Source organism: Zea mays, chromosome 3, assembly GCF_902167145.1.
Source record: "Zea mays cultivar B73 chromosome 3, Zm-B73-REFERENCE-NAM-5.0, whole genome shotgun sequence".
In the NCBI taxonomy this organism is placed as follows: domain Eukaryota; kingdom Viridiplantae; phylum Streptophyta; class Magnoliopsida; order Poales; family Poaceae; genus Zea; species Zea mays.
The window spans coordinates 112,055,224-112,079,549 of record NC_050098.1 but is presented as its reverse complement, the minus strand read 5'-3'; the positions used below and the strand labels follow the sequence as shown (position 1 = coordinate 112,079,549).

General features: G+C 42.4%; 1 pseudogene across 2 annotated transcripts; it reads right to left on the bottom strand.

The window, feature by feature from the left end:
• Nucleotides 1-22,065: 22,065 nt before the first annotated feature.
• On the bottom strand, nt 22,066-23,603 carry LOC100274982 (uncharacterized; annotated as a pseudogene). 2 transcript variants are annotated; one of them, NR_157348.1, is made up of 3 exons: nt 23,256-23,603; nt 22,884-22,921; nt 22,066-22,362 (listed from the first exon to the last, which is right to left on the bottom strand). The product of NR_157348.1 is annotated as an uncharacterized protein, transcript variant 1 (transcript). The 2 variants fall into 2 exon arrangements; NR_157349.1 differs by having other exon boundaries at nt 23,366-23,577.
• Nucleotides 23,604-24,326: the final 723 nt, after the last annotated feature.

The window sequence follows — 24,326 nt, the reverse complement described above, 5'->3', positions numbered from 1 at the left end:
TTTGCGATTGGAGAACAAGAGGTTAATTGATGTGCGCGATTTGTAGTTGTCTAATTATGTTTTGGTCGATGATGTGCATGTGGTTATATGTGTGTGAAAGTATAATTTTATGAATGGACGCGTGTAGGGAAGAAAATGAAATAGAAAAGAACTCGGGTATTTTTATTTTTATTTTGATAGGAAAATATGCGATGCGTTGTTTGATGCGAAAACTAAGTTACAAAATGTGGATTTTGTTTTAGGAAATGCATCGATATGTGTTTATGTGAAAAGTGTATTTGTTTTAAGCAATGTGATGGGATTCGTAATTTTAGAGGGGATATATTTATTGATGTGACGAGTAGTTTAGAGAATGCTAGTTTGCATGGAGGATGTATCGTTAAGACATGAGTGTCGGAGTTCATTTATATTAGTGGTCGCGCCACATTGATTGAAGTGTCTCGAGTGCACGCCATAATATGGTTGTATGCGAGACATGGTTATGCGTATGATGAGTTTAGTAAAAATTCCATCGGTGTCAGTTGTGTTAAGTTGAAGTTTATTTGTGCATGTAAAGTAGTATGGTATTTAATGCTTACAACTCTTAGTCGATGGTAGAAATTGTCTTGGCTTAAATAGAGAGGTGGTGACATGCCAGAGTAGTCATCGCTTTCTCTATATTTATAGGTCAAGTCATGACGATGCGTATTATGCGTTCGTTAAATTATGTTTCGCATATAGTGTATGATTGTGCTCACGATTTCGAGTAGACACTTCAAATAAGTCAAGTAGGTTTGTAATGAAAGATGTGTGATGAAGTTAGTTTGTTTTAGGATATTTGTTGAAATGCTCCATTCATATGATAGACATGTGTGGTTAATTCAAATCGAGTCGGTGTGTGTGACGATGATATTCATGAATTAAGTAGATGTCCTAAAATTGTGTAGTGAAGCTTAGGTTGAGTTTCAAGCGATGGGAGAATGTTTTGGTAAAGATGAAGGTGAATTGTGAACAAGTCATTTAACGTATTAGGCATGTCGTGTAGTGGTGGTATGAAAAATGGGTTAACAATCGATCGGCTAAATGCCAAGTTCGATTAGAGTTATTTTGTTACTTGTGATTGTGGGGTGAAGTGATGGCATGACTACGTAGCCGTCACGTCATCTATTGTGTGACTATGCTTAAGTGTGTCTTGCTATAAGTTAGAATAAGTCGAGTCTCTAGATCACGGCAATTTTTAAAGTAAATAGAAGCTTAATTTTATTAATTGCTGTTTTGGTCTGCACGTGCTGTTTTTGTCGTGCTGTAAGTTTGATGAACTAAATTATGTTTTCTGTAGATATGTGCTATAGAAAAGTGGTAGATAACTTTATTATCTTGCTGGTGTTAAAATTTGACAGTCATAAGTCTGATCGTTTAGGAGTTATGCTGTTCACAAATTCGGTAACTGAATCTGTCCAAATTTTGTACAGATTTCAGAAACTGCATTGCTTGCTCAATTTAATGTTGCAATATGTTAATGGTCGTTATAAGAAAGTTGTAGATCCTTTTCTGATCTTGCTTGTGTTAAAATTTCATAACTATAGGCCTGACGGTTTAAGAGTTAAGAATTTTACAAACTGGTTGCTGTGTTCTGTCCACTGTCAGAATAGATTTCGAAAACTGTAATGTTTGATTTAGTTAAACCTGGAATCACTTCTTGATAATTATAAAAGTTATGTAGTTCTTTTGCCAAGCTTTCCAAAAAGTTTTGGATCACTCTTTTTGGTGGTCTGAAGCTTAAGTTATGAATGTTTCAAATATGAAGACTGAATCTGTCCAGTTCTGGACAGCAAAGTCTTATAGTGATGTTTATCCTTAGTTAAATATTGAATCACCTTGAGATGTTTATAAATGATATGTAGACAATTTTATTACCTTTCCAGAAAGTCTAGGATCACCTTGTTTGAATGTCTAAATCTGTAGTTGTGAATTTTTGAAGTTGCAAGTATGAATCTGTTCAAATCTGGACAGAACTGTTGTGTTAGCACTGTTTGACCTTGCTAAGTGCTGAATCCTGTGGAGGTAAAAATACCAAAGTTGTAGTTCACTTTTTAAGCTTTTCAGAAAGTCCTAGTTTACTATGTTTGGATTCATATTTTAAAAGTTATGATTAAAACAAGTGAATGATGTATTGCTGTCCAAAAATCTGCAAGTGCGCATTGATTGTTTAGTTCACCTGTTGGCTAAAAATGCTTAGTTAGCACTTAGCGGATATAGTTTTGTAATGTCTAAACTTAGGATAACATGTGTTACATGATTAATGTGCTTGCTTGAGTAGTTGGTTGTGGACACAAATCCCTCCTCTGTTGAACTTGTGCTTGAGATGCTTTTGTGTGTTTAATAGAAGAACTAATGAAAAGCCGTAGCAAACTACATAAATGCTCATGCTTGTGAGGTCATGTTTGTATTGGTTAAGTATAGTAAGTGTCGTCATATTTCTAGTGGTCGTGACTACGTATGCCCGATGACGTGTAGATAACTAAAGCTAACATGTGGTTGTCTACGGTGTCTTCCAATTTAATGTTTAGTTCACCACTGTGTCTTTGTATACCTTGTGCTACTTTGTGTTACTGTCATTATATTCATACATATGCATCTTGCATCTCATTTAGGACCGAGAGATGACGCTCATGCAAGTGGTGTGGTGTCAACCACAAGATGCCGTTGGTGGACGACCTGAAGAATGGACATAACCAGTGGATGCTCGTCAAGCGAGTACCTCCCCCAGCAAACACTACCTAAGTGTTAAATTAAAGGCAAGCCCCGGTTTTATGCATAACCATTTATTATGCTATTTTACTACACTTAATGTTTGTAGGTTTGTAATGTGCACTTAAGTGCAGGAGTTGATTGAAACCCTAGTTGCATGAACTCAAGAATCCTTTTGAGATGGATACTAGTATGCTAGGTCGAGTAGCTGTTTTGCTAATTAGGGATCTCGGTAGAAGTCGAGTGATTTTTCTAGCACTCGCGCGAGGTCAGGAATTGGTTGTATCCACTTTTGATAACAGAATGATGATAGTCTGTGAACACGGATCCATGGGGATGCGTTGTTTACGAGACAAAAATTGGAATAAGGATTAACGTGCGGATACCTGTGTCAAGCGTTTGAACGTACTAAACACATGCCGAGAAATATGGTAAATCGGTAAGCCTAGTACCTGAATGAACCTGCCCGCAGACTTTACCCCTCACGCGACCTGAGACGTGGTCTCCCATTCCGGATATGGTGGGTACAAGTGCGGTCACTGCACGACGGCAGTCGGGGTCAGTGAGGCATTGTACGCCAAGGCGGTGAGCCCTGATCTGTTGCCAGGGAATCGATGGGGACGGTTGATGTGTGTGGGGACGGAGTGTCTCGCCACGTCGTGTGTTTAGGTTTACCTTGCAAGGATAAAAACTCGATTCGAATCGTCTGCTTCTCGCAGCTAATGAGACTGCTTGATCCATTGTACTGCATTGAGTAATAAGTGGAAATGAGGTGACTGGCAAAAGATGTTGATTGCAATAATGTTTGATACCATGTATGACTAGCTAGGTACTCATCTAGTTTAAAAGGATCATACTAAAACTTGAAAAGCTAAAACTTGATTTTTAGACTCAGCTAGTGCTTTTGGCAAACCAAACCCGTCAGCCAAACAGCTGCATGTCTAGAGGTAGAGGAGTAGACTCCTCACACCGGGTAAGTCTAGCTGAGTATTAGTATACTCAGCCTTGCTTGTGGCATAATTTTTACAGGTACTCCTTAGGATGATTGGTTGATGGTGTGACTTGGCCTTCATCCCTGCCACCGGGATAGATGGTCGAGTGGGTTAGTGCTTCCGCAAGAGAGGACCAGGAGGAGTAGCGTGGCTAGGCTTCGCCATGTTTTATTGTTATTTCCGCAAGAGATGATCTCCGTTAGTTATTTCCGCTGCACTAAAATTTATGGTTATCATTTTTGAAACTCTGATAATGTAATCACTAATGATACTTATTAAATTTGTGGTATTATGTTTTATTGTATTTCTCTGTGCCTCACCTTCGTGTGAGCTAGTGGTATTCGATCCTGGTAAGTGGCTTTATTGGACTAGATCCGAGGGACTGGCGGGTTATTCCTGTTTAAGTGTGTTGCTGCCCTTAAGGGTGCGACTTGGACACTTAAGCTGGAATAATTTGGGCGGTTCCACCACAGAAACAGTCATATCTTTTGATTCCCAAAAGCTATGAAGGCCCATAAGTACTTTTTGGAAAGCTCTTGAAGTCTAGTTTCCAATGCTTCTAAAGCCGACTTAATCAAATCTACCAGAAAGGCAGCCGACCTACTTTAGTGCTGACTGGTCAGAAGGTCAACAGTCTGTTTGATGACCAAGTTTTCGTATTAAACTGCATCATTCTACGAAGTTTCATTAAGCATGCTATACATGGTGAGAAAGCTTATCAAGTCAGCTTTCCAACGCATCCAGCCCCACGTTATTTGAAGATTCCTAGAAGAAGTTATTGTCAAAATACTGAAGGCTGCGCAGAAGTCAAACAGCCACACGGAAATCAGCTCTGCAGATCTCCCGAAGAGGCTCCTTCACATTACCACGTGAAAATACTTTTGTTTCATGTTTATACCTTGCTAAGGCTGGTTGTTACTAGTATAAATACCCCCCTATGTCTATGATGTAAGGCAGCTTATGATAATCTAAAACAAAACCCCTTTGTTCAGGTGTGTGCTAACAAATATTGAGAGTGATCTCTACCCCTTTGCTCTTGTGAATTCCTTCACGAGATTGCAGAAGCGGCGGCTTCATCCGCTCCCAATTGGTGCTCCTAATCCCTTCGAGGTCTCCTTGATTGATTGTAGGTTGTGTTGGTTGGTTCTTTGAGAGTGTGGTTGGGCGAATCCTCGATTCAGGCTGCCGGTTAAAGACGGTGGTTGGCTTCGAGTTTTATTTGTCAGGTTGCACTAGTTATCGCTGCTTGCAGCAAGTTATCTTGGCTTCTTTAAAGCTAGTTATCTGAAGATTGATCCTACGTCGTGAAGATTGGGCATCGTGACGCATCACTTCGGGCCACCTTTTCCGGAATGTTGGCACTGGATAGCTTGTGTTGGGGCGGGCGACAAATCCATAGCAGCCAAAGTTGTTATGATATTATTCTTTGCCCATGGCCTTCGTCTCATATACAAGTTCATGCATGCTGCAAAAGCATTTCGCTCTTGGCTCCAGCCCCTGGCTCTTCATAGCCCAAACAAAAATCCTCATTCTGATAATAGCTTTGGGGGTTATCTGATGAAGGTAAATCTGATAAATTTTCAACACTTCAACCACAAACCTGCTCAATGGAAACCAAAGCCCAGCTTTGAAGAAACTTCGGTAAATCACAACTTCGTCTTCCTCAGGGGCAGGAACGTTATTGTCTCCACCAACTCTCACAATAGACATATCTCGAAAGTACCTTCCTCTCATATTGTCAAGATGACTCTGCTTAATTGTCGATTTCCCAAAAATTGTATGACTTGGCCTCCATGGCCGATCCTCAGAATCTTCTCCCCCGCTTTCAGCATCATAAGCATCACTATCACCGGTATCTTCTCTGTATTTGACTTCATCATTGACTCGATAAACCTATCTATGTAAGGATTTGCAGCCTTCTTCTCTTCAAAGAGCTTCTCCTCTTTAGACAACTTCGTCTCAGCAACAAACTTCTTGTCTTGAGACATCTTTTCTTCGGAAATGACAAAAACGTGTCCTTCAAACCAAAGCTTAGAAAGCTTGAGAAACTAGCAAGCGTTGGTTAGCAAGGGCTATAAAATCGAGAAAATAAAGCAAATGGCACAAGTAGCGTACCAAATGTGGTTGGTGCAAGTTCTTTTTTATACGCTCGACACGCCCCGAATTGGAGGGTCACGTCTGTCATTGACTGTTGCTATTCTAGCAAAGGGAAGGTGTTTTTTCGAACCTTCGGCTTAAGGCCTTCATCCATGTCGCAGTCTGAATTCGTTATCTTAAACAAATTAATACTGCGAGGGGCTACTGTTGGGGGCCTTCGTCCTCCGAAGGTCCTCAAAAACGTAATTTAACAATGTCTTCCAAGCATGGTTTATAGACAGGTACCTTCGGATTCAGGATTAAAGGCATATACGATGAGAAGGGCATGATCGTGACGAAGGTTGTCGTTGCTTCGAAGCTATGCGCAAGGAAGCTCCGGCTCTATCGCGGGAAAAGGAACCGACTTAAAGGGGAAAAGGCTATCCAGTCCTCATAGATTTTTCTATAAGCCAATAGTAAATGTAAAGGGCATGACTGTAATTTCTCACAGGTTGTGTCCTGTGCCTATAAATAGATGAACAGTACCCCCGTACTGTTCACGCTGACTTGTACTTGCTCGTGCGTCACGCTTGTATTTTTACCTTCTATCAAGCCGAAGGTACACTTGTAATTCAATATCATTTCTATTTTTCCATGATAACAAAATCGGAATGAATTGATAATGTTATATAATTGCTCATGTTATCTCTTACATTTCATATGCTTCTCCTTTTATTAACATATACTGCGATGATGAAGATATGACCTTCATGACCTTCGTCTAAAGATCATTATATCCAAAGGGAAATAATGTTACGAAGGACGAAGGGCATTAACATTTAATGTTTCTTGTGTTGCCTTGTTCTTAACTTATAGCACTTGAGAACAAGTCCCCAACAACGCCCAGGAAAAAGCAAAGCGAGTTGAAGAGGTTGCTAAACGTGAAAGGCGCATAGGTATTGTTTTTGATTTTTTTGGCTTCGGTACTTGCTTTGTGGCTTCAAACTAACAGTTAACCTACTTCAGCTGAACTATCTCCGCCACCAGAGCCGTACAATCCCCTAGCTGATCCAGAGATGAAGGAAGCATTGGATATCATAAGCATGACAAACTCTATTATCGATGAAGTCATCGATAAACTATTGAACGAAGTCGCGGAAAAAGTCCTTAGAGAAGAATAGATTTTATTGTAATAATATTTTTGAAATGCTTGATGTATGGAACAATTGAAGGAAGATTAGACTTCTATTGTAACAAAACTATGTAATATCTGATGTCTGTAACATTGAATCGAATATGTAAGCTATTATAATTTATTTCTTTGTGATGCATGAAACATACACACATACCTCTTTTTGAGCCTTCAGCAAAAAAAAACATCTTCCCTTCTTTTCATGCTTCGTAAAGAAGGAAACCCCTTCTAGGGCAGATCTGATAGAACTGTTACCCGAAGCTTGCTTCGTCCCTTGGCACATTTTCATTTAACGAAGTATTTCCAGAGATTTGCTTCGTATTCAATCTTTCTGTTGATGTGATATGATGTATGATGTGATGCTATGCTAAATGATGCGATGATATGTTGCAATATGATGATGCTTTAACACCCACACTTACGCCCACACTGGTACACGAAAGACTCTGCATCCCCTTAGGAACGTCTTTTGAGTCTAAGCTCTGCATCCCCTTAGGAACGACTTTTGAACTTCTTCACCTTCTATTTCGGTGGTATAAGTTCTGCATCCCCTTAGGAACGTCTTTTGAACTTCTTCGCGTTATATTTCGGCGGTATTTGGCTCTGCATTCCCTTTGGAACAACTTTTGAGCAGAAAACTTACACTGCGCTCCCTTTGGAATGACTTTTTGTAGCTTTGTCAATTTTGGCTCTGCATTCCCTTAGGAACGATTTTTGAGCAGAAAACTTACACTGTGCTCCCTTAGGAACGACTTTTGAGCTTCGAAATTCACTTCGTTTGCTTAAGAGTCATCTTTCGAGCTTCGTAAATCTATGAAAAAGATATATTTCATTATGGTGCATGCAGAATTATGACAGGAAATTGAAACTAAGCTCTTCATTATTTGTTTCTCATACAGAAAATAAAATGGCATAAAAAGATAAAAGTGCTTCAAAAGTAGGATATTTCTCAATATATGTGCTTTGACTCTGGTACAGTGCTGTTGACTGTACGAGCTTCGGACTCCTCCCTGAAGTCACGTTGTTGTTGGGGGTGCTGGCGCCCTTCTGGTTGCTGGCTTCGGGTATGAGTAGGTTGCAATGGTGGTGGCGGTGGGAGATGAGGCCAGGAAGCTTGTGAATGACTTGCCGAAGCAAAAGAAGCTGCAGGTTGATTACCCACGTATTCTGGTATATAGGGAGAGTAGCACGAAGCGGTATGTAAAACCTGCTTCGGCTGATTCTATCGGGCTTCTGCTTCAGCAATCTCTTTTTGCTTCTGAATGGTGACCTGGCACGTTCTTGTAGTGTGGCCCTTATCTTCACAACAGAACAAACAATAGATTTTCCTGGGCTGATCCCCATATCTTCCTCCGAAGCCCATGCCACCTTTGCCCCTTGGAGCTGGTGGCCTGAAGGAGCTTTGCTGCTGCCCTGAAGACTGTGATCTTTGTTGTGGCCTCTGAAGCTGGCTTCCTCTGTCATCATTCTGACTGTTGTGGATTGATCTGACATGCCTAGGGTGGATTCGTCCTTCGAAGCCCCTAGTCATCTCAGAAAACCTATAGGCCTCCTCCCTTCTTTGGCAAAAATCATTATCGACCCGAATGTACTCATCCATTTTCTGAAGTAGCTTCTCCAGAGTCTGAGGGGGTTTCCTGGCGAAGTATTGAGCCGTAGGTCCTAGCCAAAGACCCTTGATCATGGCCTCAATAACGATTTCATTGGGCACTGTGGGTGCTTGTGCTCTCAGACGCAAGAACCTTCGGACATACGCCTGAAGGTACTCCTCATGGTCTTGTGTGCACTGGAACAAGGCCTGAGCAGTGACCGACTTCGTCTGAAATCCTTGAAAACTGGTGACCAACATGTCTTTAAGCTTCTGCCATGACGTGATTGTCCCTGGCCGAAGAGAAGAGTACCATGTCTAAGCCACACTTCGGACTGCCATGACGAAGGACTTTGCCATGACAGCGGCATTGCCTCCATATGAGGATATTGTTGCCTCATAGCTCATCAAGAATTGCTTTGGGTCCGGTGCCCATCGTACATGGACAACTGAGGTGGCTTGTAGGATTGTGGCCATGGAATAGCCTGCAATTCTGCTGCCAGGGGAGAAGCATCATCAAAAGTAAAGTTATTATGATGAAAGTCATCGTACCATTCCTCTTCGTTGAATGAGCCCTCTTGACGAAGCTCCCTGTGCTAAGGCCTTCGGTCCTGGTCATCTTGAGTAAGATGACGCATTTCTTCAGTGGCCTCATCGATCTTCTTTTGAAGATCGGCGAGACGAAGCATCTTCTCCTTTTTCCTCTGGACCTGTTGATGAATGGCTTCGAGATCCCTAATCTCTTGGTCCAACTCTTCCTCCTGAGGTGTCGGACTAGTAGCCTTCCTTTTCTGGATTCTAGCTTCACGCAATGAGTCTTGGTTGACGTCCAGTGGCTGTAGTGCAGCCCTGAGCCCTGAAGACTTCTTCGGCGGCATGACGAAGGTCAGAGCTTGCCGAAGGTGGTCAAATGAGTTCACCAGAGGTGGGTGCTAATGTTGGGGACTTGTTCTCAAATGCTATGAATTAAGAACAAGGCAACACAAATGTTAATGGTTAAAGACCTTCGTCCTCCGAAGGTATTATCTCCCTTAGGATATAATGATCTTCAAACGAAGGTCAAGAAGGACATACCTTCATCATCTCAATATATTTATCAAAAAATAAAATCATATGAAATATGGGAAATAACATGAATAATCATATGATATTATCAGAGCATTTTCTATTATATTATCATGAATAATGAAAGGGAATTATACTTACACCTATTTCCTAAATGATTTTGGTGGTTGAATTGCCCAACACAAATAAATGGACTAACTAGTTTGCTCTAGTGTACAAGTTATACAGGTGTCAAAGGTTCACACTTAGCCAATAAAAAGACCAAGTATGGGGTTCAACAAAGAGAGCAAGGGACAACCGAAGGCACCTCTGGTCTGGCGCACCAAACTGTCCGGTGTGCCACCGGACAGTGTCCGGTGCACCAGAGGACTCCAAGTCAAACTCATCACCTTCGGGATAATCCAGAGGCGCTCCGCTATAATTCACCGGACTGTCCGGTGTGCACCGGACAGTGTCCGGTGCCCCAGGGAAGAGCGGCTCTGGAACTCGCCAGCTTCGGGAATTTGCTCCGCTATAATTCACCGGACATGTCCGGTGTACACCGGACTGTCCGGTGAGCCAGCGGAGCAACGACTACTTCGCGCCAACGGTCACCTGCAGGCGCATTTAATGCGCGCCAGAAGCGCGCAGAAGTCAGGCACGCGCGAGACGGTGCACCGGACAATCTATAGTACTTGTCCGGTGTACACCGGACAGTCAGGCGGGCCCAGAAGTCAGAAGCTCCAACGGTCGAATCCCAACGGCCTGGTGACGTGGCTGGCGCACCGGACATGTCCGGTGTGCACCGGACTGTCCGGTGCACCATACGACAGTCAGCCACCACCAAACGGCTAGTTTGGTGGTTGGGGCTATAAATACCCCCAACCACCCCACATTCAAGTCATCCAAGTTTTCCCACTTCAACTACTTACAAGAGCTCTAGCATTCAATTCTAGACACACCCAAGTGATCAAATCCTCTCCAAACTCCACACAACGCCCTAGTGATTAGAGAGAGAGATTTGCTTGTGTTCTTTCGAGCTCTTGCGCTTGGATTGCTTTCTTCCTTTCTTTGATTCTTCATTGCGATCAAACTCACTTGTAATTGAGGCAAGAGACACCAATCTTGTGGTGGTCCTTGTAGGAACTTTGTGTTCCAAGTGATTGAGAAGAGAAAGCTCACTCGGTCCACGGGACCGTTTGAGAGAGGGAAAGGGTTGAAAGAGACCCGGTCTTTGTGACCACCTCAACGAGGAGTAGGTTTGCGAGAACCGAACCTCGGTAAAACAAATTCGCGTGTCACACTCTTTATTTTGCTTGCAATTTGTTTTGCACCCTCTCTCGCGGACTCAATTATATTTCTAACGCTAACCCGGCTTGTAGTTGTGATTATTTTTGAGAATTTCAGTTTCGCCATATTCATCCCCCTCTAGGCGACTTTCAATTGGTATCAGAGCCCGGTGCTTCATTAGAGCCTAACCACTCGAAGTGATGTCGGGAGATCACACCAAGAAGGAGATGGAGACCGGCGAAAAGCCCACTACAAGCAACGAGAAAGCCCTATCGGGAGAGTCCCGCAACAAGGAGAGGAGGAAGGAAAAGAAGAAGGAGAAGAAGACTTCCTCCCACAAGTCGCATCGGAGTGGCGACAAGATAAAGAAGATGAGGAAGGTGGTCTACTACGATACCGACACCTCATCGCCATCTACCTCTAGCTCCGACGCACCCTCCATAACTTCTAAGCGCCATGAGCGCAAGAAGTTTAGTAAGATCCCCCTACGCTACCCTCGCATTCCTAAACATACACCTTTACTTTCCGTCCCATTAGGCAAACCACCAACTTTTGATGGTGAAGATTATGCTAGGTGGAGTGATTTAATGCGATTTCATCTAACCTCACTCCACAAAAGTATATGGGATGTTGTTAACTTTGGTGTACAGGTACCATCCGTAGGGGATGACGACTATGATGTGGATGAAGTGGCCCAAATCGAGCACTTCAACTCCCAAGCCACAACAATACTCCTCGCCTCTCTAAGTAGGAAGGAGTACAACAAGGTGCAAGGATTAAAGAGCGCCAAGGAAGTTTGGGACGTGCTCAAAACCTCGCACGAGGGTGATGAACTCACCAAGATCACCAAGCGGGAAATGATCGAGGGGCAGCTCGGTCGCTTCCGTCTTCGCCAAGGGGAGGAGCCACAAGATATGTACAACCGGCTCAAAACCTTGGTGAATCAAGTGCGCAACCTCGGGAGCAAGAAATGGGATGACCACGAGGTGGTTAAGGTTATTTTAAGATCACTTATTTTCCTTAACCCTACTCAAGTACAATTAATTCGTGGCAATCCAAGATATACACTAATGACTCCCGAGGAAGTAATCGGGAATTTTGTGAGCTTTGAATTTATGATTAAGGGCTCACGAAAGATCAACGAGCTTGATGGCCCCTCCACGTCCGAAGCACAACCGGTCGCATTTAAGGCGACGGAGGAGAAGAAGGAGGAGTCTACACCAAGTAGACAACCGATTGACGCCTCCAAGCTCGACAATGAGGAAATGACGCTCGTCATCAAGAGCTTCCGCCAAATCCTCAAACAAAGGAGGGGGAAGGACTACAAACCCCGCTCCAAGAAAGTGTGTTACAAATGTGGTAAGCCCGGTCATTTTATTGCAAAATATCCTATATCTAGTGACAGGGGCGACGACAAGAAGGGGAGAAGAAAGGAGAAGAAAAGATACTACAAAAAGAAGGGCAGCGATGCCCATGTTTGTCGGGAGTGGGACTCCGACGAAAGCTCTAGCGACTCCTCCGACGACGAGGACGCCGCCAACATCGCCGTCACCAAGGGACTTCTCTTCCCCAACGTCGGCCACAAGTGCCTCATGGCAAAGGACGGCAAAAAGAAGAAGGTTAAATCTAAATCCTCCACTAGATATAAATCCTCTAGTGATGAAAATGCTAGTGATGAGGAAGATAACTTGCGCACTCTTTTTGCGAACTTAAACATGCAACAAAAAGAGAAATTAAATGAATTGATTAGTGCCATCCATGAGAAGGATGATCTCTTGGACTCCCAAGAGGACTTCCTAATCAAGGAAAACAAAAAGCATGTTAAAGTTAAAAATGCTTATGCTCTAGAAGTTGAGAAATGTGAAAAATTATCTAGTAAGCTAAGCACTTGCCATGAGACAATAGACAACCTTAGAAATGAAAATGCTAATTTGTTAGCTAAGGTTGATTCTATTACTTGTAATGTTTCAATTCCCAATCTTAGAAATGATAATGATAATTTGCTTGCTAAGATTGAAGAATTAAACATGTCTCTTGCTAGCCTTAGGATTGAAAATGAAAAATTGCTTGCTAAGGCTAAAGATTTTGATGTTTGCAATGCTACTATTTCCGATCTTAGAGACAAAAATGATATATTGCATTCTAAGATTGTTGAACTTAATTCTTGCAAACCCTCTACATCTATCGTAGAACATACCACTATTTGTACTAGATGTAGAGATGTTAACATTGATGCTATACATGATCACATGGCTTTAATTAAACAACAAAATGATCATATAGCTAAATTAGATGCTAAAATTGCCGAGCATAACTTAGAAAACGAAAAATTTAAATTTGCTAGAAGTATGCTCTATAGTGGGAGACGCCCTGGCATCAAGGATGGCATTGGCTTCCAACAGGGAGGCAATGTCAAACTTAGTGCCCCTCCTAAGAAATTGTCTAACTTTGTTAAGGGCAAGGCTCCCATGCCTCAGGATAACGAGGGATACATTTTGTACCCTGCCGGTTATCCTGAGAGCAAAATTAGGAGAATTCACTCTAGGAAGTCTCACTCTGGTCCTAATCATGCTTTTATGTATAAGAGTGAGACATCTAGTTCTAGGCAACAATCCCATGTTAAGTTGCCTAAGAAGAAAACTCCTAGTGCATCAAATGACCATGACATCTCATTTAAAACTTTTGATGCATCTTATGTTTTAACTAACAAATCCGGCAAAGTAGTTGCCAAATATGTTGGGGGCAAGCACAAGAGGTCAAAGACTTGTGTTTGGGTACCCAAAGTTCTTGTATCTAATGCCAAAGGACCCAAAACAATTTGGGTACCTAAAGTCAAGAACTAAACATGTTTTGTAGGTTTATGCATCCGGGGGCTCAAGTTGGATTATCGACAGCGGGTGCACAAACCACATGACAGGGGAGAAGAAGATGTTCTCCTCCTACGAGAAAAACCAGGATCCCCAACGAGCTATCACATTCGGGGATGGAAACCAAGGTTTGGTCAAGGGTTTGGGTAAAATTGCTATATCTCCTGACCACTCTATTTCCAATGTTTTTCTTGTAGATTCTTTAGATTACAATTTGCTTTCTGTATCTCAATTATGCAAAATGGGCTACAACTGTTTATTCACTGATATAAGTGTCACTGTCTTTAGAAGAAGTGATGATTCAGTAGCATTTAAGGGAGTGTTAGAGGGTCAGCTATACTTGGTAGATTTTGATAGAGCTGAACTCGACACTTGCTTAATTGCTAAGACTAACTTGGGTTGGCTCTGGCACCGCTGACTAGCCCATGTTGGGATGAAGAATCTTCATAAGCTTCTAAAGGGAGAACACATTTTAGGATTAACAAATGTTTATTTTTAGAAAGACAGGATATCTAGCGCATGCTAAGCAGGAAAGCAAGTTGGTGCCCACCATCCACATAAGAACATCATGACGACCGACAGGCCACTGGAGCTCCTACACATGGACCTATTCGGCCCGATCGCTTACATAAGCATCGGCGGGAGTAAGTACTGTCTGGTTATTGTGGATGATTATTCTCGCTTCACTTGGGTGTTCTTTTTGCAGGAAAAATCTCATACCCAAGAGACCTTAAAGGGATTCTTGAGACGGGCTCAAAATGAGTTCGCCTTAAGGATCAAGAAAATTAGAAGCGACAACGGGACGGAGTTCAAGAACTCTCAAATTGAAGGCTTCCTTGAGGAGGAGGGCATCAAGCATGAGTTCTCTTCTCCCTACACCCCACAACAAAATGGTGTAGTGGAGAGGAAGAATAGAACTCTTTTGGACATGGCAAGAACCATGTTTGATGAGTACAAGACTTTGGATCGATTTTGGGCCGAGGCGGTCAACACCGCCTGCTATGCCATCAATCGGTTATATCTACACCGAATCCTCAAGAAGACATCTTATGAACTCCTAACCGGTAAAAAGCCCAATATTTCATATTTTAGAGTCTTTGGTAGCAAATGCTTTATACTTGTTAAAAGAGGTAGAAAATCTAAATTTGCTCCTAAGACTGTAGAAGGCTTTTTACTAGGATATGATTCAAACACAAGGGCATATAGAGTCTTTAACAAGTCCTCTGGACAAGTTGAAGTTTCTTGTGACGTTGTGTTTGATGAGACTAACGGCTCTCAAGTAGAGCAAGTTGATCTTGATGAGATAGGTATTGAAGAGGCTCCGTGCATCGCACTAAGGAACATGTCCATTGGGGATGTGTGTCCTAAGGAATCCGAAGAGCCTCCAAATGCACAAGATCAACCATCCTCCTCCACGCAAGCATCCCCACCAACTCAAAATGAGGATGAGGCTCAAGTTGATGAAGGAGAAGATCAATCAAATGAGCCACCTCAAGATGACGACAATGATCAAGGGGGAGATGCAAATGAGCAAGACAAGGAGGATGAAGAACAAAGACCGCCACACCCAAGAGTCCACCAAGCAATCCAACAAGATCACCCCGTCGACACCATCCTCGGCGACATTCATAAGGGGTAACTACTAGATCTCGTGTTGCACATTTTTGTGAGCATTACTCTTTTGTTTCCTCTATTGAGCCACACAGGGTAGAGGAAGCACTTCAAGATTCGGATTGGGTAGTGGCGATGCAAGAGGAGCTCAACAACTTCACTAGGAATGAGGTATGGCATTTAGTTCCACGTCCTAACCAAAATGTTGTAGGAACCAAATGGGTCTTCCGCAACAAGCAAGATGAGCATGGTGTGGTGACAAGGAACAAAGCTCGACTTGTGGCCAAAGCATACTCCCAAGTCGAAGGTTTGGATTTCGGTGAAACCTATGCACCCGTAGCTAGGCTTGAGTCAATTCGTATATTATTAGCCTATGCTACTTACCATGGCTTCAAGCTTTACCAAATGGACGTGAAGAGTGCCTTCCTCAATGGACCAATCAAGGAAGAGGTCTATGTTGAGCAACCTCCCGGCTTTGAAGATAGTGAGTACCCTAACCATGTGTATAAACTCTCTAATGCGCTTTATGGGCTTAAGCAAGCCCCACGAGCATGGTATGAATGACTTAGGGATTTCCTTATCACTAATGGATTCAAAGTCGGAAAGGCCGATCCTACACTCTTTACCAAAACACTTGAGAATGATTTGTTCGTATGCCAAATTTATGTTGATGATATTATATTTGGGTCTACTAACGAATCTACATGTGAAGAGTTTAGTAGGATCATGACACAAAAATTCGAGATGTCTATGATGGGGGAGTTGAAGTATTTCTTAGGATTTCAAGTAAAGCAACTCCAAGAGGGCACCTTCCTAAGCCAAACGAAGTATACTCAAGATATTCTAAGCAAGTTTGGGATGAAGGATGCCAAACCCATCAAGACACCCATGGGAACCAATGGGCATCTCGACCTCGACGAGGGAGGTAAATCCGTCAATCAAAAGGTATACCGGTCGATGATTGGCTCTTTGCTATATTTATGTGCATCTCGACCGGATATTATGCTTTCCGTATGCATGTGTGCAAGATTCCAAGCCGACCCTAAGGAAGCTCACCTTACGGCCGTAAAACAAATCTTGAGATATTTAGTTTATACTCCTAAGTTTGGGCTTTGGTATCCTAGGGGATCCACATTTGATTTGATTGGTTATTCGGATGCCGATTGGGCGGGGTGTAAAATCAATAGAAAGAGCACATCGGGGACTTGCCAGTTCTTGGGAAGATCCTTGGTGTCTTGGGCTTCAAAGAAGCAAAATTCGGTTGCTCTTTCAACCGCCAAGGCCGAGTACATTGCCGCAGGACATTGTTGCGCGCAACTACTTTGGATGAGGCAAACCCTTAGGGACTATGGTTACAAGTTAACCAAAGTTCCTCTTCTATGTGATAATGAGAGTGCAATCAAAATGGCGGATAATCCCGTCGAGCATAGCCGCACTAAACACATAGCCATTCGGTATCATTTTCTAAGGGATCACCAACAAAAGCGAGATATCGAGATTTCATACATTAATACTAAAGATCAATTAGCCGATATCTTTACCAAGCCTCTTGATGAACAAACTTTTAACAAACTTAGGCATGAGCTAAATATTCTTGATTCTAGGAACTTCTTTTGTTAACTTGCACATATAGCTCATTTATATACCTTTGATCATGTCTCTTTCATATGCTATGACTAATGTGTTTTCAAGTCTATTTCAAACCAAGTCATAGGTGTATTGAAAGGAAATTGGAGTCTTCGGCGAAGACAAAGGCTTCCACTCAGTAAATCATCCTTCGCCATCACTCCAAGCAACACTCCGTCTTTGGTATAATCTTCACTCATTTATTTATGACCAAAGGGGGAGAGAGTAATTAAAGGGCTCTAATGACTCCGTTTTGGCGATTCATGCCAAAGGGGGAGAAAGTATTAGCCCAAAGAAAAAGGACCGCACCACCACCTAATTTTAAAAAGAGTTTTTCAATTGGTAGTACTCTCAATTGATAAATTTCAAATTGGCATCTTATTATGTTCAAAAGGGGGAGAAAGTAGCTTTTCAAAATTGATATATCAAAACCCTCTTGAACACTAAGAGGAGAATTTTATTTAGGGGGAGTTTTGTTTAGTCAAAGGAAAAGCATTTGAAACAGGGGGAGAAAATTTCAAATCTTGAAAATGCTTCGCAAAATCTTATTCATTTGCCTTTGACTATTTGCAAAAGAACTTTGAAGAGGATTTACAAAAGAATCTGCAAAAACAAAACATGTGGTGCAAGCATGGTCCAAAATGTCAAAAATTGAAGAAACAATCCATGCATATCTTATAAGTATTTATATTGGCTCAATTCCGAGCATCCTTTGCACTTACATTATGCAGACTAGTTCAATTATGCACTTCAATATTTGCTTTGGTTTGTGTTGGCATCAATCACCAAAAAGGGGGAGATTGAAAGGGAATTAGGCTTACACCTATTTCCTAAATGATTTTGGTGGTTGAATTGCCCAACACAAATAAATGGACTAACTAGTTTGCTCTAGTGTACAAGTTATACAGGTGTCAAAGGTTCACACTTAGCCAATAAAAAGACCAAGTATGGGGTTCAACAAAGAGAGCAAGGGACAACCGAAGGCACCTCTGGTCTGGCGCACCAAACTGTCCGGTGTGCCACCGGACAGTGTCCGGTGCACCAGAGGACTCCAAGTCAAACTCATCACCTTCGGGATAATCCAGAGGCGCTCCGCTATAATTCACTAGACTGTCCGGTGTGCACCGGACAGTGTCCGGTGCCCCAGGGAAGAGCGGCTCTGGAACTCGCCAGCTTCGGGAATTTGCTCCGCTATAATTCACCGGACATGTCCGGTGTACACCGGACTGTCCGGTGAGCCAGCGGAGCAACGACTACTTCGCGCCAACGGTCACCTGCAGGCGCATTTAATGCGCGCCAGAAGCGCGCAGAAGTCAGGCACGCGCGAGACGGTGCACCGGACAATCTATAGTACTTGTCCGGTGTACACCGGACAGTCAGGCGGGCCCAGAAGTCAGAAGCTCCAACGGTCGAATCCCAACGGCCTGGTGACGTGGCTGGCGCACCGGACATGTCCGGTGCACCATACGACAGTCAGCCACCACCAAACGGCTAGTTTGGTGGTTGGGGCTATAAATACCCCCAACCACCCCACATTCAAGTCATCCAAGTTTTCCCACTTCAACTACTTACAAGAGCTCTAGCATTCAATTCTAGACACACCCAAGTGATCAAATCCTCTCCAAACTCCACACAACGCCCTAGTGATTAGAGAGAGAGATTTGCTTGTGTTCTTTCGAGCTCTTGCGCTTGGATTGCTTTCTTCCTTTCTTTGATTCTTCATTGCGATCAAACTCACTTGTAATTGAGGCAAGAGACACCAATCTTGTGGTGGTCCTTGTAGGAACTTTGTGTTCCAAGTGATTGAGAAGAGAAAGCTCACTCGGTCCACGGGACCGTTTGAGAGAGGGAAAGGGTTGAAAGAGACCCGGTCTTTGTGACCACCTCAACGGGGAGTAGGTTTGCGAGAACCGAACCTCGGTAAAACAAATTCGCGTGTCACACTCTTTATTTTGCTTGCGATTTGTTTTGCACCCTCTCTCGCGGACTCAATTATATTTCTAACGCTAACCCGGCTTGTAGTTGTGATTATTTTTGAGAATTTCAGTTTCGCCCTATTCACCCCCCTCTAGGCGACTTTCAAATAAACATGAACAACATTGAATTACATTTATACCTTCGGCTTGACAGAAGGTGAGAATCCAAGAGTGACGTGTGAATGAATACAAGTCAGCGTGAATAGTACGGTGCTACTGTTCATCTATTTATAGGCACAAGACGCAGCCTGTGTAAAATTACATTCATACCCTTGACATTTACTGTTGTCTTAAGGATAACCTATCGAGGACTAGACAGCCTTTTCCCCTTTAAGTCGATTTCATTTTCCACCGCTAAGCCGAAGCCTTTCCACAGGTAGCTTTGGAACTGGTTCAACCTTCTCCCGATCCGCGCTTTTCCATATCATGTACAACTCCATCCCATGTCCGAAGGTTCCTGTACATATATTATACTTGGAGAACATGTTAGTCGTGTTTTTGAGGACCTTCGAAAGACGAAGGCCCCCAACATCTCTTTCATTTGGTACAAATGTATATTTCTTATTATTCTTGTACCATAGCTAGGACTAATGTGCTTTCAAGTATACTTCTATGTTTAGTCTCACATTGAAAGGGAAATGGAGTATTCGGCAAAGACAAGGCTTCCACTCCAACTCTAATGATATCATTTATCATTTTTCGTTACTCATAAAAATCTCAAATTGGTATGATATTTCACACATATTTATTAATTACCAAGGGAGAAAATAGGCCCCAAAGGGGGAGAATTCGAGAGGGCTCTCAAGTTCTTCGTTTTTGGTGATTAATGCCAAAGGGGGAGAAAGTATTAAGCCCAAAGCAAAAGGACCGCACCACCATTTTAAAAATTTCAAAAACTGAAGGAAGAAACTATTTCATTTGGTATTTCATTTAGTCTCAAATTTTCAATAAGTATAAAAAATTCAATTGGTAAACTTTCATTTGGAATTTGTTTCAAAAACCCTCTTGAAAGCTAAGGGGAAAATTTCTTGAGGGGAGCTTTTTACTTAGTCAAAGGAAAAGCATTCGAAATAGGGGGAGGAATTTCAAATCTTGAAAATGATTCTTGAAATCATATTCTTATACCTTTGGCTTTTTGCAAAATAATTTGAAAAGAAATTTCCAAAGATTTGCAAAAAAACAAGCAAGTGGTGCAAATGTGGTCCAAAATGTTAAATAGAAGAAAGCAATCACGTTTATTATTAGACATATGTATAAAGCTTTTCAATTGGTTTAAATCTAAGTAACCTATGCGCATCAATCATAATTGCAAACTAGTTACATTTTTACACTCTATATTTGTTTTGGTTTGTGTTGGCATCAATCACCAAAAAAGGGGAGATTGAAAGGGAAATACACTTAATCATTTCCTATAATCGATTTTGGTGGTTGACGTCCATCACAAAACCACGTGGACTAATTAGTTTGACAAGATGTCTCTTATCTCAGGTGCATAAGGTTCAACACAACCCAAGAAAGATATTAAGTTGGGGGGCTCAAATAAAATTTGGAGCAATGACTTAAGAGTGTACTGCAAGTGGCGCACCAGACAGTGTCCGGTGCCCCAGGCCGAGCTCCACTCGAACTAGCCACTCTCAGGTTTTACCAGGGCGCGCTCCACTATAATTAACCAGACTGTCCGGTGTGCACCGGACATGTTCGGTGAGCCAACGGAGCAACGATAACCTAGCGCCAACGGTCGACTGCAGAGGTGAACAGTGCGCCTCAGAAGTCAGAGCGTGTGGCACCGGACTGTCTGGTGCAACTACAAGACAAAGAACCCCAACGGTCAACCGCTCCAAACCCCAACGGCGTGCTGACGTGGCACGCACCGGACAGTGAATAGTGTTGTCCGGCGTGCCCATCGATAGCAAAAACAGTCAATGGCTAGAAAGTGGTTGGAGGCTGTAAATACCCCCAACCACCTCCTTCAATGGCATCCAAGTTTTCTAAAGTTTACAGTCAATAAAAGAGCAATAGCATTCACTCCAAGACACATTCCGAGGATCAAAACCTCTCCAAGCCTCCAAATCAACTCAATTCATTAGTGACTTGAGAAAGGGTGTTTTGTGTTCTTTTGTTGCTCTTGTTTTCTTGGATTGCTTTCTCCTTCTCATTCTTAATTCTCTAAGTGCTTTGTAAAGCTAGCAAGAAACACCTAAGTGTGCGGTGATCCTTGCGGGGTCTTAGTGGCCCAAGTAATTAAGGAGAAGCCTCGACTGGTCTGTGTGACCAATTGAGAGATGGAAAGGGTTGGAATAGACCCGGCCTTTGTGGCCTCCTCAACGGGAACTAGGTTTTTTGGAACTGAACCTCGATAAAACAAATCACCGTGTTCTCTTGTTGATTTTGACTTGATTTGTTTCCCCTCTTTCCTCTCTCTAAAAGTTCCCTTGCTAATATTGTTTGAGTTTGCTCCCAAACGTTAACCGCATATATTGAGCAACTCTAAGCAAGGAGAACTATCGTTTGTACTCCGATTTAATTCTAACGCTAACCCCGGTCTTAGTGCGTATTTAAAGTTTGTAAATTTTAGATTTCGTCTATTCACCCCCTCCCTCTAGGCGACTTTCACTCAGCTCCACAAAAAGGCAGGAGGCATATCACTACACGACGGTTCACTTACAGCGACCTACGGTTAGTTGCTAAAACGGTATTCAGCGACCTACGGTTGGTCGCTAAAAACTTTTAGCGACCCATAAGGATGGTCGCTGTAAGTGCCGTCGCTAAAGGCTTTAGCGACCGACATCTTTTTAGCGACCGACCGTCTGTTGCTAATATTGTATATTTAGCGACCAACCGTGGGTTGTTGTACTATAGATTTAGCAACCAATCATGAGTCGTTATATTATACATTTAGCAACCAACAGAAAGTTGCCCCTAGTTATAGTCGTTAATAATGATAATATACCATTAATTAGTATTCAACAACTGTTATATATACAAATGCATCACAAATCACCAATTTTTATACACATAATCACATAGATATACAAATTTAATTAGTATTGCACAATGATAGATCCACATCACATAAACCATCAACAAGCATCACAACAAAATCATTCGCAAAACCTACACATGTTATTATGTTTTGCACATATTTGCAAACACTTTACAAAATCATTCACAAAAGTACTAACGCTTCAAGTGATTCGCAAAAGCCTTCACAAAAGCACTCCAACTTCTTGTATCCTCTTGTTTTAAGGCACAAGCTTGTAGGGGTTGTGATGTCGCCATTTACTTGATGCTAACAAGACATTTCCTTCACCAAAGCCATCTTCGACACTTCGCCCATAAAAAAGATCAATTCTCTTTTTCAATTGCATGTCTGCAAGACAAGTGATAATTGCAATAAGTAACATGATATGTTAACCAGAAGGTATGCTAGCACCAGAAATGACCAAAGAAGATGATATGCTAGGAAAGATATTATGAAGAAGACATTCGCTCGGCTTAGGAAGGAATCGCTCCCCTAGTTTTCAATCAAAATCACTTACTCGAGCAGTCGCTGATGGCGACCACGACATATAAGTTCTAGTTTACAACGAACAATTTAAAATTAAGCAACAATGATAATATATTCTGTAGCAAATAAATATAAATAAGAATGTTGAGAGATACATTAACAAAATAAGATGAATTTACCATTGCTAACAAATACTACACCAAAATAGTGAACTTCCTTGGGGCAGTATGAATATGAATTGGAGAAAGCTGTTGGCTGTATTTAATATTATCCAAAGCAAGTGATGAAGAAATCAATTTTGAATCATAGGAGGGCAAAGGGTCACGGGGAATAAAAGTAGCACTCATCATGTGGATGAAACTAAATGAATGGATATTACAGACCTTCATAAAGGTGCGAGGGCGACCTGAAGTACCAGCAGCTGCAATTATTTAGAGGATAAAGTTATCAGAAACAAGCCAAATATAGTGTGCTAATTATTTAGACATATATACACAGGTAGAAATTAATGAAAAAAGAAAGCTAAGTGTAGCATTTATTTCCTGTATCTAGCCTCTAAAGAGCTTTATCATTGAGCCTCTAAATCGAACAACTAGATGAACAAATCATCGTTCCTCCAAGCATCGAACGAATCCCATGGAAACCTCGTAGCACAGACTTAAAACCAGGAACTTAAATGACAACTCGCGACAAGCTACTAAATAAATGGTTTGAGTTCTGCTCGATCACGCAAACCCGGTCCAGAACTAGCTCACATTGAAATCATCAGATCAAGCAGTCGTCTAGGCTCGCTGTGGCACGCTCCAGATATGAAATCGAATTCGACCTATAAATGGGACCATGGGGCGGGCGGGCGCGTCGTTACCGATCTCCTCTGGTGTGGAGACGCTGTGGCGGCCGGTGGGCTTTCCCTTGAACTTTCCCCTCCCCATGGCGGCGGCGAGCGAAGGGTGGGCGAGGCTGGTGCAGGTAGAGAGCAAGTTGGAAGGAGCGGAGGGCGGAGGGGTTCTGCGTGGGCGGTTCTTGAACTGCAGATTGGGGCGGTTGCTGCTCAGCCTGCGAAGAATGAGGAGAGTTGAGGGGAGAGAGAAGAGGGAAGGGAGAGATAGAGGCGGCAGCGGTTGCGGCTGGGAGAGAAGCCAGGGAGCGCGCGGCTGCTAGGGTTAGGTAGATGGGCCTCTAGTGGGCCTTAGGGTTAGGGAGGGTTTTCTTTTTTATTTATTTCGAAATACATTTTTAAATTACTCAAAAAATCATAAAAATTTTACCAAATAAATAATAAACATTTGAATAAATTATTACGAATGCAAATAAATAATAAACATTTGAATAAAAATTTATTACCCTATTTATTGTAATAACTAAATTCATTATTTTTAGTTGATGACTTTTATAGTGTTACAAGATTTGATAGTGATCCTTGCTCTATAGCGACCCATCGCTAGTCCCCGACAACATCTATAGCGACCAACCATAAGTTGTTAAATTTCTAGACTTTTAGCGACCAACCGACCGTTGCTACAAAAGAATTTAGCGACTGACCGTCGGTCCCTAACCTTTAGCAACCAACAGTTGGTACCTAACAAGGGTCGCTAAAGCTCAACCGTCGTGTAGTGTATGTTGAGCACCAAAATGACCGTGCGGACGGTCCAGCCCAGAGGTCGGACGGTCCGCAGTCCGGACTGTCCATCATAGCATTGCAGACCGTTCACGCGTGCGCAGAATTAGTTAAGGGTCTGGATTTTTTGTGGGGTTTGTTAGCTAAACCTGTGGGATTAACTTGAGAATCGACTTGTAACAGGTCTAGACCTTCCCCTTTATATAGA